We start from the raw sequence: 13,394 nt of genomic DNA on the forward strand, positions 1-13,394 counted from the left end.
GGCTGCGTTTACCTGAGACATTCATCTAAAGGAGCTGATGTATTTAATCCCCCTGAAAGCTATTAAAAATTCTCCTTAAAATCCAGAGTCTTTAAAAAAGGATGATTTTTCTTTTAATAAAATGGCTTTAAATACTCAGTGGGTTCAGAAGGAGGAATTTGGTTCTCTGTAAGGACCCAAAGAGAAATAGAAGCCTTTCTGATAACCTTATAGAGTGTTATGGTGTTTTTTCCCCCAGTTCTCCTTACATTGCTGCAGTTGCTATCAAGAATGAATTCTGCAGTTAACTTCCACATCATCCACCAAGCTGCAACCATGCTCTCCTCCTGCTGAAGTCTGCTATGCACTCACCCATGACACCGGTGCTGCTGGGATTTCAGCCTCAGACCATGGCAGACCCCAGCTCCAGAAGTGGCTCACCCCAATTGCCCTGTGGCTGAGCCTAATGGCACTGTGCCAATCCCTTTTGAAAGAGGACATCATCCTCTGGGTGACTGTCACATGCAGGATACCTGCATGCCCTGGCTTCAAAATAATAAAACCTCCATCCCTTTGTACCAGACTCCTGCACTCAGTGAACATAAACTCCCAACTCTCCACCCCTGTGAGTTGCCTCACCTGCTATTTCATAATTTTAAGGCATGATTTTATACCCTTTTATAAAGCCTTGCTTTGGACTGCTTAGCATTTTATTGAGCCCCTCCAAGGAGGCAAGCATGGCAATGCAGCTGAGTTCTGTGGGGTTTCACTCTTAGTCAGCGATGGGGAAGCCAGATCTCTTGTGGTATCAGCTCCACGGTGTCTTCCCAAAGCATGCTGCCCACATTGTGGCTGCCTCCTAGAGACAGATCTAGCACTGAAAGAGGAAAGTCACCTTGGAAAGGGGATAGGGGGAGAATGCACAGGGAGAACAGACTAAGGAGAAGTCTCTTTGACTTCACAGCACAGGAGAGGAAAAGACAGGGGGCAAATTATTTCCTTCTCAAGCCCAAGCCTGGGCCTGATAAATGCTTTGATGGCTTATCAAATATATGCCCTACTTAGTGCAGAGGTTATGACAACGATTGATTGTCATCTTCCATCACTGTCTGCATACTGGCACACAAGTGACACCTCATTCACTGCACAGAAGCACCACTGACAAATATTTCCTTATGACTTTATGTAATGACTCAACAAAACAAGTGGCAGAGGGCACACAAGCTGCTGGAGGTGTAGTGTGGTCCAGTGGCCTGCAAGTCTGTAGATATGGACACTGGTCTGGGCTCCAGCTTTCACTTGGACCTTGGGCAAATCCCTCTCACTGCAAAAAGCCTCTTCCTGCTCCCATGGCTGAAGCACATGCTCTGACAGCTCTTCCTCTGTTGGGTCCTTCAAGCAAACTCACCCACAGACCCCCCTACCCCTGTGAACTGTCCCCTGGGCTTCAAGCATCCTCTAAGCAGGTGTCACAGGTACAGGGTGGAGCTCATGAGGCTGCATTAGATGACAAATTCAGCCTCCCTTTCCCCACTGTGAATGGGAAAAGAGGGCCATGAACACGCAGGGCCACAGCTCCCCCTCGCTCCCCTCACCTGTCCAGCAGTGCTCTTCTGCCTCTTCTCTTGGATGGTTATGAGGTCCCCAGTGGGGCTGTGCCACAGCCCCCTTTGCCTTCCAAAACAGACTGAACCATGGCCACCGGCAGCACGGGGGGCTCAGAGCAAGCCCAGCAGCCTGGCAGGGGGACATGAGGCTTGGCGGTGGCTTTCACTCCAGGGCTAACTGGCTCTTCCTTGATCAGCATGAGGCACTTCCCTGTATCAGAGACAAGACTTAGCACCACACACACATCTGTTCCACAAAGGCCTTGTGCTACTGAGAAGGTCAATAGCACAAGGGCTTGCTTCCACTTCCCATCAAACTGCCCCATGGTGTCTTTCCACTCCCCTAGATGGGTAAAAGAAACCAGCAACCTTTCACCAAGTTCCAGAAACACGCTCAGCTGGAATACCTTCGGTAACTTCATCATTCAGAGTTATACTGAATTTGCCCCATTCCGTTGTTTGTAAATATGGAAAATACACTTCCATGTGTAAATCATTCCTAAGATGAGCATTAGACTTGGGACAGGTTAAAGGGTCACTAGGCTAGAGAGATTCCCCTGAAAAAGAAAAGTCTCCACCCTAGAGACAGGAAAGGGATCAGTAAGACCTTTTCCATGCAGGAGTTAGAATTCAACCAGCAAGCACGGTAGAGATGCAATGACGCAGGTCGGGACCTTGAGCCCTGTGCAGGATTTGGAACAGAAGCTGTCAAGATCTGACAGTCCCAGTCAGATGTTTTACTGGTTTGGAATCAGAGGTTTGCCTTTTTCCAGTGGGAGAGGCACTCCATGTTATTCCTGGTGTCGTGGTTTAAGCCCAGCAGGTAACTCAGAACCACACAGCCACTCACTCAGTCCCCAGCCTTCTTCCCCTACCCACCCCCCACTCCGAGCAGGATGGGAAGGAAAATTGAAAGAATGTAACCCCCACGGGTTGAGATAAGAACAGTCCAGTAACTAAGGCATAATACAAAACCACTATTACTGCTAACACCAATAATAATAATGATAAGGGAAATAACAAGGGGAGAGGATACAATTGCTCACCACCCGCCGACTGTTACCAAGCCCGACCTGAGCAGCTATCTGGCCTTCCGGGTAACTCCCCCCAGTTTACATAATGGGCATGAAGTGCTAGGGTACGGAATACCCCTTTGACTAGTTTGGGTCAGGTGTCCTGTCTCTGCTTCCTCCCGGCTTCTTGTGCCCCTCCTCACTGGCAGAGCACAAGAAACTGAAAAGTCCTTGATTGGGGAAAGCATTACTTAACAAGAACTAAAACATCGGTGTGTTATCAGCACTGTTCTCACACTGAAATCAAAAACACAGTGCTGTACCAGCTACTAGGAAGGAGAAAAATAACTGTTACAGCTGAACCCAGGACAGTATCCACCCCTTATTCCATACCATTCATGTCATGCTCAGATCCCACATTTTTCAATATACCATCGCTTTTTGTCTTGTGTATATATATACATACACATACACACACACTCACAAAGAAACAGATATCATTCCTTAGTCCATGGACGATCCCTATAAAATTTGCTGAATTCATTCAGTCCATGATGTCAGGCTCCACCTCTTGTAAGTCTTTCAGGGCAAGAGAGACAGTGTGTAGTGTTGGATTGTTGCCTGCTGATGTCACCTCTGAACTCGTCTGGTCACTGCTGAGCTCGTCTGGTTTCATCAAAGTTCATTCTTTGTTGGGGTGATGATTGGAGGGAAGTCAGGGTCAGTCGATGGTGACCTAAGGACAGTTCTGGAAGAATCCCACTGCTGCTGCTGGCTTTTCCCATGACTTTATTCTCTGATGATGATCAAGACAGCACTTATCTTCTTTTCAAAGCCCAGAGTTGTGGAGATGGGCATCTAGCTGACAGGCTATAGAAGTGTTATATAGCAGTCAACAGCATATAATTGAGTTCATTGGCTGTTTTCCCCCAAAATTACATGCCCTTGGGGTACACAATGGACTTCCCTATCTTCCCACATTACCCACCAACTATACACAGGTCCCTGAGTGAAAGCAACCCCACGAGTGGGTTTGCCTTTACCTGAAGCAGGAATAACCCAGACTGTCTTCCCCGACAAATTCTTTATGTGCACCCAGGAACTTTATCCCCCTCTACAGTACGAAAAAGTTCTGATTGGGCTGGGCCAGCCCTGTTGGCAGATCCCCTAGTGTTGACCAACCAGGTGGCTATTGGTAAATGTGCATCCCAGTGTTTGAAAGTCCCACCACCCATTGCTCTCAGGGTAGTTTTTAACAGCCCGTTGTACCGCTCAATTTTCCCAGAGGCTGGTGCATGGTAGGGGATGTGATATACCCACTCAATGCCATGCTCTTTGGCCCAAGTGTCTATAAGGTTGTTCCGGAAATGAGTCCCGTTGTCTGACTCAATTCTCTCTGGGGTGCTGTGTCACCACAAGACTTGTTTCTCAAGGCCCAGGATAGTGTTCCGGGCAGTGGCGTGGGGCACAGCATATGTTTCCAGCCATCCGGTGGTTGCTTCCACCATGGTAAGCACATGGCGCTTGCCTTGGCGGGTCGGTGGGAGTGTGGTATAGTCAATCTGCCAGGCCTCCCCATACTTGTACTTCAGCCATCGTCCTCCATCCCAGAGAGGCTTTAACCACTTGGCTTGCTTAATTGCAGCACGTTTAATATTCATGACTAACCTGGGCAATAGTGTCCATTGTTAAGTCCACCCCTTGATCACGAGCCCATCTATATGTTACATCTGTGCCTTGATGGCCTGAGGTGTCATGGGCTCACCGGGCTAAAGATAATTCACCCTTATGTTGCCAATCTAAATCCATCTGAGCCAATTCAATCTTAGAAGCTTTATCCACCTGCTGGTTGTTCCAACGTTCCTCAGAAGCCCAACTCTTGGGTACATGAGCATCTACATCGAATACCTTCACCACCAGGTTCTGCACCTGGGCAGCAATATCTTGCCACAATGCAGCAGCCCAGATGGGTTTACTTCTGCGTTGCCAGTTGCTCTGCTTCCATTGCTGCAACCACCCCCACAGGGCATTTGCCATTATCCATGAGTCAGTGTAGAGATAAAGTACTGGCCATTTTTCTCGTTCAGCAATGTCCAAGGGCAGCTGGATGGCTTTCACCTCTGCAAACTGACTCGATTCACCCTCTCCCTCAGCAGTTTCTGCAACTTGTCGCGGGGGACTCCATACAGCTGCCTTCCATCTCCAATGCTTTCCCACTATATGGCAGGACCCATCAGTAAACAAGGCATACTGCTTTTCACTCTCTGACAGTTCATTATATGGTAGGGACTCTTCAGCACGCGTCACCTCCTGCTCCGGCGACACTGAAAAATCTTTGCCCTCTGGCCAGTCCATGATGACTTCTAGAATTCCTGGATGACTGGGATTTCCTATTCGAGCTCGTTGTGTAATTGGTGTGGCCCACTTACTCCATGTAGCATCGGTTGCATGATGTGTAGAGGAGACCCTGCCTTTGAATATCCAGCCCAACATGGGCAACCAGGGTGCCAGGAGGAGCTGTGCTTCAATGCCGATCACTTCTGAAGCAGCTCGAACCCCTTCATAGGTTGCCAGTATCTCTTTTCCAACTGGAGTATGGCTGGCCTCAGATCCTCTGTATCCCTGTCCTGGGTTCAGCTATAACAGTCATTTTTCTCCTTCTTAGTAGCTGGTGCAGTGCTGTGTTTTTTAACTTTCAGCCTGGGAACAACGCTGATAACACCAATGTTTTTAGTCGTTGCTAAGTAATGTTTACTCCGACCAAGGACTTTCTCAGTCTCATACTTTGCCAGGGAGGAGGGGAAGCCGGGAGGAAGCAGAGACAGGACACCTGACCCATACTGGCCAAAGGGGTATTCCATACCATGGCACGTCATGCCCAGTATATAAACCGGGGGGAGCTACCCGGAAGGCCCAGATCACTGCTCGGGTCGGGCTGGGTATCGGTCGGCGGGTGGTGAGCAATTGTATCCTCTCCCCTTGTTATTTCACTAATCATTACTATCATTGGTGGTAGCAGTAGTGGTTTTGTATTATACCTTAGTCACTGGAGTGCTCTTATCTCAACCGGTGGGAGCTACATTCTTCCGATTCTCCTCCCCATCCCTCCGGGAGCGGGGGGAGGAAGAAGGGGGGGAGTGAGCGAGCGAGCGGTTGCGTGGTTCCGAGTTACTGGCTGGGCTCAAACCACGACAATCCCCAACTCCAAAAGCCGAGGGGTCGACCTCCAGTCTCCCCTGGACCTTTCTGCCAGAGGCTCCAAGTAGGACCATTCTCCCCGGCCGCGGGCATAAAGCACATTCTTGCCCTGTTCAGATTGGTCCAAGGGCTACTGCATGAACTATCTCTCGTTTAATTTGTTCAAAGGCTTGTTGGTAATCAGGGCCCCATTTGAAATCATTCTTCTGCCGGGTCACGTGACAGAGAGGGCTTACAATCAGACTGTAATTTGGGATGTGCATTCTCCAGAACCCCACAACACCTAAGAAAGCTTGTGTTTCTTTCTTGTTAGTTGGTGGAGACATTGCTGTTATCTTGTTGATCACGTCTGTGGGGATCTGGCGACGTCCATCTTGCCATTTTATTCCCAAAAATTGAATCTCCTGTGCAGGTCCCTTGACCTTACTCCGTTTTATGGCAAAACCGGCCTTCAGCAGGATTTGGATTATCTTCCTCCCTTTCTCAAAAACTTCTTCTGCTGTATCACCCCACACGATGATGTCATCAATGTATTGCAGGTGTTCTGGAGCTTGCCCCTGTTCCAGTGCAGTCTGGATCAATCCATGGCAGGTGGTAGGGCTGTGTTTCCACCCCTGGGGCGGTTGGTTCCAAGTGTACTGCACACCCCTCCAAGTAAAAGCAAAATGTGGCCTGCACTCTGCTGCCAAAGGGATTGAGAAAAATGCTTTGTCAATATAAGTTTTGGCATCCCACTTGGCTGCCTTTGACTCCAGTTCATAGTGAAGTTCTAGCATGTCCGGTATGGCAGCACTCAATGGTGGTGTGACTTCGTTCAGGCCACGATAGTCTACTGTTAGTCTCCACTCTCCATGAGACTTTGGCACTGGCCATATGGGGCTATTAAAGGGTGAGCGGGTCCTGCTGATCACTCCTTGGCTCTCCAGTCTACGGATCAGCTTATGGATGGGAATCAGGGAGTCTCGGTTGGTGCGATATTGCCGCCGGTGCACTGTTTTGGTTGCCATTGGCACTTGTTGTTCTTCGACCTTCAGCAACCCCACAACGGAAGGATCCTCTGAGAGACCGGGCAAGGTGGACATCTGCTTCTTTTCCTTCATCTCCAAGGCAGCAATACCAAAAGCCCGTCTATACCCTTTTGGGTCTTTGAAGTACCCTCTCCTGAGATAGTCTATGCCAAGGATGCATGGAGCCCCTCGACCGGTCACAGTGGCCTTCTTTTGCCACTCCTTACCAGTCAGGCTGATGTCAGCCTCCAGTACAGTCAACTCTTGGGATCCTCCTGTCACTCCAGAAATATAAATGGGTTCCGCCCCTGTCAGGGTCCATTGGAGAAAACCCCAGTGTCAGACTCTGTTTCCGTTCATGATCTCAAGAGTGATATTAAGACACAAACGAGGTCAAGTACCGTAACTGATCAGTTGGTGTATCACGAAAAGACAATTATGATAAAAAATGGAAATTATTGTAATAAAGGGGATAGCGATTGGACAGATTGGAAATGAAGCAAGGATTCAGGGTGCAGAGAGAGAGAGAGTCACTACCGTGGATCCAGCGGTGTCCCAGGGATATGTCGTCATCATTGTCGTCGGTGGTGGGAGTCGAATTCCATCTCAGCTTCTCGTACCAATCTTTGAGACAATGGATTGGTAGAATCCCACCTCAGCTTCTCATACCAATCTTTGAGACAATGGACAGTGGAGTCTGATTTCAGATCAGTCTCTCACAGTCCCTTGATAGCTTGATGGCATCAGGGTGCACTGTGCACCGGTATCTACTAGAGCCTTATACTCCTGTGGGACTGATGTGCCAGGCCATCTGATCCACACAGTCCAGTAAACCTGATTGTCCCTCTCCTCCACCTGGCTGGAGGCAGGGCCCCCCTAATAGTGATCGTAAGAGTCTCCGCTTAGTTCTTGTACAAAGGAGTTAGCCTTCCTATTCATAGGAGTAGGAGTACAATCAGCTCTTCCACTCCATCTGGGAAGCTGCTCACCAGAGACTGGAGCAGCAACTTTCTTGGGAGGATCGGCCTTGACCTTTGTTTTCCTCTTCAATTCACACACCCGTTCCTCCAGAACTGAGGCAGGTTTTCCATCCCACTTTCTCATGTCTTCTCCGTGATCCCGCAGGTTAAACCATAGGGTGGCCCGTGGCATTTACCTCCTGTATCTTCACTCTCGGGCAATAGGGCGCCTTCTGTTAATAGCTGAGATGTGGGTCTGTACACGTGGGGAGCTGGATAGATCATCTCTCAGTTGTTTGACCTCCTGGGACATTTTTTCCACAGCTGAAATGATGGAAGGGGTGAGATTGTCTTCGAACTCTCGGAGTTGATGACTCACTTCATCCAGTGTTGGTGCTCCTGCTTCTGTCCAGCTCATCAATGCCAATGAGTGGGCACATGATGATGGAGCACTCCGTGTAAATTTCTGCCACATGGGTCATGTGCATTCAACTTCATCTGGATCTACGGGTGCATTCCCAGCATCCGGCCTACAATAGATGGCTGATTCCCTCAGGGACTGGATGCCTCTCTCTATTGTGGTCCACTTGGCTGGGCGACATATAACATCGTCCTTCTAGGGATTCCTTTCCTTCACAGCTGCCAGGAGCCGCCTCCAGAGGCTGAGGTCTCGTTTCTCTTTTGCAATCACTTTGTCAATTTCCCCTTCCCTCACAAGAGATCCCAGCTGCTTGGCTTCCCTACCTTCTAGTTCGTGACTGTCGGCCCCATTGTCCCAGCATTGGAGCAACCAGGTGACACTGTGCTCCCCTGGAAGACAGCTGAAATCTTTTTGCATATTTTGCAGCTCGGTCGAGGTCAGGGATCGAAAAGTTACCTCCTCCTCTTCCTCTGATTCCTGTACTAATTCCTTTTATTCAGATGTCACCCCCTCTAGTATGCTCATTGGGTTTTCATCTTTCTTCACTGCACGAGTTGCTCTTCGTGGCTCGCATTTGCTTTTCCCCTTGCTTATAGGGGCAACTGATATTGCACCAGCCACTAAGAAGGAGAAAAATAACTGTTACAGCTGAACCCAGGACACAGTGACGTAGTTGTAGCTGTTCTGCTACTAGCCCTAAATTCTCTGCATGTCTGTGGCAGGAAGAGATAAGCATTAAAATACCTCTGCCTTCAGTTCTTAAGTTACTAGGGCCTTTTCACAGAAAAGCTGTCAAATATCAGAAGTTGTTGTGATGCAACCCTCCATTCTCATTAGCAGAAAAATGAAGACATTTGATTGTTTCTTCTTTGTCAAAGCCAAAAAGGAAACTTCTTTCTCTGTCTCAACAAGCCCAACAAGCGTTAGTACCTCATTATTTGATAAAGTCTGAGAGTGCCCCTGTCCTGAGAACAAAATATAAACAAACATGGAATACGTCTCAAAGAGGTGAGTGTAAGTTCTCAGCATGAAAGTCACGACTTTGTTTTGAAAGTTATGCTGTTATTATCCCTCCCTAATTCTGAAAATCTGACTCACATTGCAAACTGGGAAAAAATATTCCAGCCCACCATCTCTATTGAGATTTGTGAATCAGACAGAAACTTTGGTAGAGTTACAGCCAGGAAAAACTCTTTTAAAGTTATGGATTTCCAGATGTGACTCACCCTGGTTTTAATCACAAACATGTTTACCTGTCATTTTCAGGAGGGGATTGCATATTTATTATGTTGGATGGTGACACCTCGGTAACATCAGATATGATGGGTCCTCCAGCAATTGCAGGGCTGTTTAAGCAAGAGGCAGGTTCTGTCGATGGCTAAGAGGAAAGCAAAAATCATATTTATCCTTCTAAGGCCCAGAACAAGTCCAAGGCCCTATCTGAGATGAGATAGATAGGGTTTGCTCACCATGCCCTTGAGTCCTCCTTGTATGGAAACCAAGGAAGCTTTTACGTACTATGCAACATTATAATTTCTTCTGGTCTTTCCTCCAACCACACAGAGGTGCAGGTGTAAAGTAAGCACTGTGACTGAAGTGTCAGCTACTGAGAGGTTTTACCATGGCTGATATTTTGCCTAGACTGCTTAGCTTCCTCTGGAGGGAAAGACCCAACACAGCCCAATGGGAGTATGGGTCTCCCATAACAGCTCAAGTATTTTAAGTGTGGTGCGTGTGATGTCTGCTTTGGTGGGTTAGGGTGGCGGGGATCTCTCAGCAACTGCAACAATCTGGCTCTGGTCAGAAAGATCATAGTACTCCTTGCTAGAACATACTTCTTCCTCTCTGCTTTCAAGGTGAGCCAGGCTGGGGTAACACCATGGAGAGTTTGGTGTGCAGGGGCTGCCTTTCCCTCCCACAGCAGCACGAGGGCATGCAAGCGTGTGCCCCTCTTGAAACAGGGGAGCTGAAGAAATAACGAATGTCACTCAGCTTAGCAAACCTCTTCTTCTCTGCCAAGCTCTTGCCAAACTACTTGCTGTGTAATCCGTATTATTGCTTCAAACATTTTCCCACTCTGGCCAAAGAAATCCCAGAAAGCTCAGAGGCTGGTGTAAACCTACCGACTGTATGAAATAGGGGTCACGGAGGGGGTCTGTAGACAAATGCCAGCTGAACTTAGACACTTGTGGGGCTGAGATCCTGTTGTCAAGCATCAGAGGTCTGTGAAGAGAAACAGGTTTGTTTTCCCAGCACATAACTGACTGGTTCCTGGTTGCTCATACAAGAAACGTCTCAGCCTAGGGTTATTTTCCCTGGGTACTCTTGTTTTTCTTCAGCTGTAAGGTACTTTCTTGTCCAGTGTTATGGACAGGGAAGGGAAACAACAGTTTTGGAGGAGGTCACCATTTAAAAAGGGCATTAGCCATACAGAGAAGAGATGATTTAGTTTTTCTAGCTCTCATTTGAAAGATGCAAGTAAAAAACCAAATTCAATTCATATTTTGAACAAACTCAAGTCATACTTTCTTCTAGTTGCTGGTGGTTTCAAGCTCTAGGCTTAATCTTCAGTTGTTTAACCGGAGGTAGCTACACTAGAATTATTAGGACAATACTGGGAATCTGGCCTTGTTACCAGCGCTCAGGGCCTCTTTGGCAAAACTACATCTCCGTACATGAAAGGAACCTGTGCCAACCACTAAGTAAGTAACAAAGCAGAGGGAGACACAAAGCAGAGCAGAGCCTAAACCCATTGCATACAGGCTTTTAATAAATGATTGACAGGCTTTTACAGATGGTCACTGACAATAAGAAGTGGGTCTGTGTGCTGGGTCCTGTACAGGAGTGCTTTATGTTTAGTAAATGATTGAAACCAAGAGTAAATGAGAAGGAGCCTCAAACTGGCACTACCTTTCCATAATGAAACTTCCTGGGTGGCAGTCCTTGGATTTGTGATATAGTCCCAGAGAAGATGGGAACTGGTATATTTTCCTGTGGTGTATTGAAGTCATGGACTCAGGTTGGTGAGGATACTGAGACAAACTTTATTACAATCAATCAAACCCCTTTTATACCCTCATTTGGTACTTTCCTAACATGCCTGGGCATGCCACGCTTAATCCCATTGGATTCTGTGAAAATCCCGTAGGTTAAACACGCGTACAATAGTCCAATCACAATGCTGATCACGCGCTGTTCATGCGGCAACAGTTCAGTCTTCTTTCTTCACATCTGGCCTTCAATTAAAATTCCTTGTTACACTCCCTGTTTTTCAACATCCTGGCTTATCTGTTTCCCAAGGCTTATTTGGTATCAGGGCCTCATAGCTTGTATTCAGAGTGTTGCTCAAGCTCATCATGCAGACCCCGTTGCCTTCACCTCCCACATCTCCTCCTTTTTTGTTTTGTACATCTACTATCAATACCTGTTTGAGGGCTTGATCAATAAGAGATTGCATAAGTTTCATTAAACAAGGAATACAAATTAACAAGCTAATAAACACTAAGAAAACAAGAGCTCCTAATACAATCAATTTTTTACCCATGCTCTTATTCCAGCAAATAAACCTGAAAATGGGTTCCAGTCATCCTCAACCTGAAGTTTTCCTGTAAGTTCTTTAAGAGTTTGTATACTTTTGTGAACCGATTCAGAGTGGTCTGAAAGGTTCATGCAACATAGACCTTCAAAGTCCTCACACCCATGACCATGGGCAAGGAGAAGAAAATCTGCGGCAGCCCGATTTTGTAAGGTTGCATGTCTTACGGAATCTGTAGCAAGGAGGAGACTGGAAAGAGCATTAGATGTGGCCTTTGCTTTGCAACCCAACATCCTAATTTGTTTTAGAGTTGCAAGAGCTTGTGCAGCGGCTACTCCTGGTGCAAAAAAGGACACTGAGATTATCTCTGCAGGACTCCACAATGTAGCCATGTCTTTGCAGTCGGGAGTAAAAGCATGAGCAAATATTTTGAACCTGCGGAGATGGTGGAATTTAGTATAATTCAGTATTATAGAAATATTTGGGGTTAACATTGTTAATCTGCCTAGACTACAAGGGCCTCCTCGTAGGTGAGAAGGGATACCAGGCCATGCTTGATCGCCGCAGATTAGAAAGACGCCTCAGGGAAGCGATAAAGGACTTTTAGAGGAGCGAGAAATGTTAACAGATGTATGATTACACCATATAGAAGCATTTCAATAGACAGACAAAGAAGAGTTAACAATTTGAATTAATGATTGATTCTGACCTGTATAATTAAAATACAAACATTCATCCATTTCAACAGAACCTAACAAATCAATTTTTTGAGGTTCAAAAAATTAAGAACATTCATAGGGTGTGTATCCCCCACTCCCCCTTTTTTGTTTTGTTAGCATAGTCTTGAGGGTGCCATGCGCACGCTCAACAATTGCTTGGCCCATGGGAGAGTGTGGGATATCTGTTGTTGGAAAAGTGTTAAGGTAGTTTTGGCTGTATATCCAGGTCCATTATCAGTTTTTACTCTTTTTTTTTCCCTTTTTTTTTCATGCGGCGAATCACTTTATTGCCTATTGCTCTAGCTTTTATACCATTCTAGCAAAAGCTATCTTTAGCCTATTGCTCTAACTCTTATATAGCAAGCTATTTTATCACATCATGTTTAGTTCTTGGTTTACAGTTTTGTTTTTTCAACATTCTTCATCGTTTCACAAACAGTCCCAAAATAACCAGTTCTTTATCTTTCTGTTCTCTGGCTCCTGTCCAGCTGGGTTGCTCTGCTTAATCACACAGTGTACTTTGCTGCTTCTTTAACTCTTTCTTCTCCAGCCGAGTAGTTATTTCTCTTTGGCAATAATCAAATAGTTTCTATCCTCTCCCACATAGTGTATCGCATGTCCGTCATTATCAAATGAAACAACGTTTTAAAAACATTTGGGGTAAATACACAAGTATCACAGAGAGACTGTATCAAATGGGTTGTATACGGAGCCCCAAGTCCATGGTCCGTCACTGTTCATCTGATATCTTTGATAAGAGCATACAAGATACCTTCCCATCGCGGATCTTGATCAGGCATATACACCACAGGGAAAGCACACAGTACATCCGCATCGCCCGCTCGTCTCGCTTTACAGCTGCCCATTTATCATGACGGTCTGGGGGATATAAATCAGGCTCCTTTTCCGGATCAATAATCCCTGGGTCAAAAGGGTCATCCAGGTCGTTATAGGAA

The 13,394-nt window shown here is 46.7% G+C and overlaps 1 long non-coding RNA gene across 1 annotated transcript; it reads right to left on the bottom strand.

Annotated features, from left to right (window-relative positions):
* Nucleotides 1–1,084: 1,084 nt before the first annotated feature.
* Nucleotides 1,085–8,041, bottom strand: LOC115618945. Its single transcript, XR_003994871.1, has 4 exons — nucleotides 7,901–8,041; nucleotides 4,787–4,792; nucleotides 4,365–4,368; nucleotides 1,085–1,095 (listed from the first exon to the last, which is right to left on the bottom strand). It is a non-coding gene; the product is annotated as an uncharacterized LOC115618945 (long non-coding RNA).
* Between the last annotated feature and the right edge of the window lie 5,353 nt (nucleotides 8,042–13,394).

Source organism: Strigops habroptila, chromosome W (assembly GCF_004027225.2).
Source record: "Strigops habroptila isolate Jane chromosome W, bStrHab1.2.pri, whole genome shotgun sequence".
NCBI classification, from domain to species: Eukaryota; Metazoa; Chordata; class Aves; order Psittaciformes; family Psittacidae; genus Strigops; species Strigops habroptila.